General features: G+C 52.0%; 1 protein-coding gene and 1 long non-coding RNA gene across 6 annotated transcripts in view; both read left to right on the top strand.

Annotated features, from left to right (window-relative positions):
- LOC112551283 overlaps window positions 1-1,384 on the top strand; it is a 3,151-nt gene extending 1,767 nt beyond the window's left edge. Inside the window, exon 3 of the long non-coding RNA XR_003095559.1 lies at window positions 977-1,384. This is a non-coding gene — a long non-coding RNA (uncharacterized LOC112551283). The remainder of the gene's footprint in view (window positions 1-976) is intronic.
- Window positions 1-4,159, top strand: part of STX1A (syntaxin 1A) — a 313,683-nt gene that overhangs the window by 4,256 nt on the left and 305,268 nt on the right. The gene's annotated exons all lie outside the window — the stretch shown is intronic.

The raw sequence follows: 4,159 nt of genomic DNA on the forward strand, positions 1-4,159 counted from the left end.
CCCCACCCCCCGCCCAACCCCCTGGCCCTGCTGGTGCTCCTTGCCCCTCACCCACAGCCTCCTGCCCCACTCCAGCCCTGCCAGAGGGGCCTCTAGCTGCCAGGGCTATGGGGCCAGGGGCCCAGGTCTGCACCCCCTGCCCTCCACAGCACTGCCGGAGCCCTGGCTGCTGCCCACAGGAGGTGGTGGTTTCTGGAGCGGGGTGGAGCATGGAGCCTGGCTCTCCCCTCCCCCGGGCAACCCCACCCTGCTACCTCCCCTGGGGGCCTCTGCAGCCCACCAGTTGTGACCTGGTATGCCATGGGAGAGTGAGGCTGCACAGGGAAGCTCACTGCTGCTGCAAGCTCCGCACTGCCCTAGAGAGGTGTCCCCTGGTCATGAGGGGGTAGCAGTGTGGGGTGTTGCCTCTCGCTGCTGCTGGGTAGGCAAGGGGCATGTCGTAGGAGCAGCACGGAGCTCACAGCGGCAAGGAGCTTCCTTGCACAGCCCCACTGTGCACCAGGTCATATCCACTGGGCTCTGGAGGCCCCAAGGGAGGGCAGCAGGGCAGGAGCCTGAGCCTGCAGTGGGCAGCCTGTACTTGCCCCGTGCTTTCTGGCCCTGGGCCCCAAGCCTCAAGTATCCCCCAGCTGGGCAGCAGCCCTAGCCTCAGCCTCCCTCCATCCCTATGGGGGCCTCAATCCCCCCGCCACTTACCTGCTGGAGCTGCCGTCCAGGCTGCCTGGGTCCATATGCACATATATGCACATGGCGCTCCCTACCTGACCGTCCTCCTCCCACCCTCCCCAGCCAGCGTGCAGAGAGCTCTTTGCAAAAGTACAAAATCCATGGGTTTTTCCATTAAAATGAAAAATCTGCATTTTTCTTGGGTAAAGGGGGAAATCTGTGTTTTTCTGTTTCCCCATGGGAAATGGAAAACCTGGATCCCTGACTGATGTTACATTGAATTTCCTTTCTCTTCTTTTTTACCTGATAGTTGCATACCTATTGCCCAGAAGTTCGTGGACACTGTTGCCACCATTACACATCTGATTTTCTCTTCACTGTCGCCAGCACAACATAAATTATGTGACCCTGTGACCACGAAATTATGTTGGAGAATCTCAACTTTTCCTGGCACAAAGCTATACTTCTAGCCTTTATGGTTCCAAAAGAACTTTGAAAGCACGAGTTTAGAGTAATTAGTGATGCAATGTCTGTTTAAGTTTGCAGAAAACCAGATACAATGGCTGTGAGAGATGTGTACTTCCACATCCACGCCACATTCAGTGTTCATCTTGTCACAACCCAAGGGTGTGATTTTGTTTGTGTGCGCTTCGGCACTGCTAAATTATTTCCCGCCACAAGGAGCTTTCTTTGCAGGGTGCATTTCTTAGTTGCAAAGAGAAATGCACGGTGCAAAGGAGTTCCTGCCATTCGCATGCAAATTTGTGTCCCACTATTGGCCAGTTCTAAATTATTCCCACGTGGCGGCTAGTGATTGGCTTGCTAGCCGTATAAGAGGCTTGAGCGGTTTCCGCCCAAGTTGGAGGACTCCACAACCATCTGGAGGAGGAGGACTTCACGTCTTGTGAAGATCTCTAAGCGCTGCGGAGCCTATCGGACCCAGCATATACCTTGAGAAGGCTATAGGGGTCTGATCAACCTCTGGCCTCTCCCCGTCGCCGAGTGCAATCCTTCGACGAACCCCTTCCCTGCGCGCAAGTACCACGGAGCCTAGCAAACTTTGTGTGAGTGTATCCAGAGCTCTTTCTCCGAGTTGTTTTCTTCGGTTGACACGACGGGCTCGCGTGTTTAGAGCCTTCAACCGGATTGGGCTAGAGGTTTGCGTGGAAGGAACTCTTGTCCACCTCTCTTCTTTTCTGTCTGTAACCACAACTCAAGCAAGTTTTCCTGCCTGCACCGCGACCATCTTCGGTGTAAGTAAAATAATCTTTAATCAACAGCTAAGCGTCCGTGCCTAATTCTAGCCCGCCGGCCTGCATTCCCTGACCCGCGTGCCAGGGCTGCTGGCCACAGCCCGCGCCGCGCAAAAGCCCCCGAGGGCCTCGGACCGCTCCCGGCCCGCACACATCTGAAATCTAATGATGCCTCTAAGTGTAAACATTAAAAACTCTCTCAGTGTTGATCATGTAAGGATGGAGGGGTAGCTAGCCATGTTAGCCTGAAGCGATGCAGAAGGCAGGGTAGATTTGCATCTTATAGATTAACCAAATCGGTGATGTACAGTATCACCTTTCATTAGTGGACTTACTTCATCAGATACTGGGAGGGAACTGCAGTCTCTTCACAACACATGATGAAATAAATCCACTGTTTACAAAAACTTATGCCTATGGTGGTCAACCTCATGGCTGTACAGGCCAGATAAGTGGCACAGGGATGGTCTGCAGACTGGATTCTGCCTTGTGCCACCTGGGTTATGTCTTGCATGGCTGGATCTGGCTTTGCCCCTCCCAGATCCCACCTCACGCCACTCAAATTGGGCCCCGCACACCCAGTTTGAGGCTTGCACTTCCTGGATCCCACCTCGCACAACCTGGATTGGTTCCTGCATGCTTGTATCAGTCTTTGTGCTTCCTGGATCCAGCCCTGTACTGCCCAGATCTTGCCTTTTGCCACCTGGATTGGGCCTGGACATTCAGGTCTGGCATTGCACTGCTGGGATCCAGAGGCAGAGGGCTGAATCCAATCTCATGGCACCCATATCCATCCCCGTGTGCCTGGATCTCACTTTCTGCATGCCCAGATCCTACTTCACACTGCCCTGGCCCCACACGCCCAGACCTGTGCTGCCCTAGCCTCATGGAGCTGATCTAATATGCAGGGCCCCCCAGGGGTCCAGAAATTTGGTAGTGGGGGAGCGGTGGTTAATGCTGCCTCTACTCCCTTGCTGCCAAATTTTCAGATCTGTGAGGAGCCCTGTGGCAGATCATATGGCTCTGCAGAAAGGATCTGCCCCACAGGCCGGGAGTTGAAGATCCCTGGCTTACACTGTACATCTCTGATTTAGTTAGTCTATAAGGTGCAAATCCACCCTGTCTTCATGTTAGAAGAAACATCTAATTAAACTGCCAACCTCCTCTAATGTCTCACCAGTTGCCACTAGCCCCGCTGCCAAAATCTTCAGCTTCCCCTTGATAACTTTTGTTATGCAGCTACTCACTGTGTGAGAACCGAGTTAAACGGGCTGCTTTTGCTATGAAAATAGATCATTCCTAGGCCATGTTACAGTAGCCAAAATGTATATAGTGGAAGCTCCCTATTGGGAGTTGAATCCTGTGGTGCTGTGCACTAGGGTTTCTGAAACAGTACCATTTCGTTTTGACTCCATTTCACCATTTTGATGGGACAGTGTTTCATTTTGAGTTTTGTTTCATTTTGAAACCACTGTTCCGTTTCGTTTTGTCAAAACTGTTTCACTGTTTTGATACTGTTTCGATGTTTCGCCCATAGACTATAATGGGGAAGCATGAAACTGCCTATAAGTTTGTCATCTCCTGCCCAATTTAGATGAAACTTGCAGGGATGGTAGCCCCTTCTGAGGCTCTGAAGTCTGCCAAGTTTCTGGGAAACTGCACCTTAAGCTGCTGACAAGCAAGACTTGTGACATGGGTGACACTGTGTGTGTGTTAAGGCGTGCCCTCACTGACGCTGGGGCCTCTACATGACATGATTGTGTGCCCCAATGAGGTCTCCTCCTTCCCTACAGCCTCAGTCCTGTCTGGCACTTTAAATGACAACAGGTAAAATAATAACTTAGTGAGCAGCAGGACAGTAGCATCAGGCAGCCAAACTGTGACAAAAGCCTTTCTTTCTTCTCCTGCAGGAGCTGCTTCTCCAGCAGCTGCCAGAGAACTCTCCCTGCTAACCCCAGCCCTGGGGCTTAGATGTGCCCAGGGCCCTGCATCTTTCTGGTCAGGTGGTAGGGGTGTTGGTCTAAGGACATGGCAATGGCAGACAAGGTCCTTTGGGTCAATCTAAACTGGTTTCTTTTAGCAGACCAACTGAATAGTTACAGAAATATATCTTAGCAAGCTTTCGAGTTGAAAAACCCTTCATCAGACTGAGGAAGCACCTGTAGTTGGTGTATGTGCTGTTCCTGGATGGAAGGAATAATAAAGAAGCCAGAGGCTGGCATGCAATGCAGGCAAGAAAG

This window comes from Alligator sinensis, unplaced genomic scaffold, assembly GCF_000455745.1.
Source record: "Alligator sinensis unplaced genomic scaffold, ASM45574v1 scaffold773_1, whole genome shotgun sequence".
Taxonomy (NCBI): domain Eukaryota; kingdom Metazoa; phylum Chordata; order Crocodylia; family Alligatoridae; genus Alligator; species Alligator sinensis.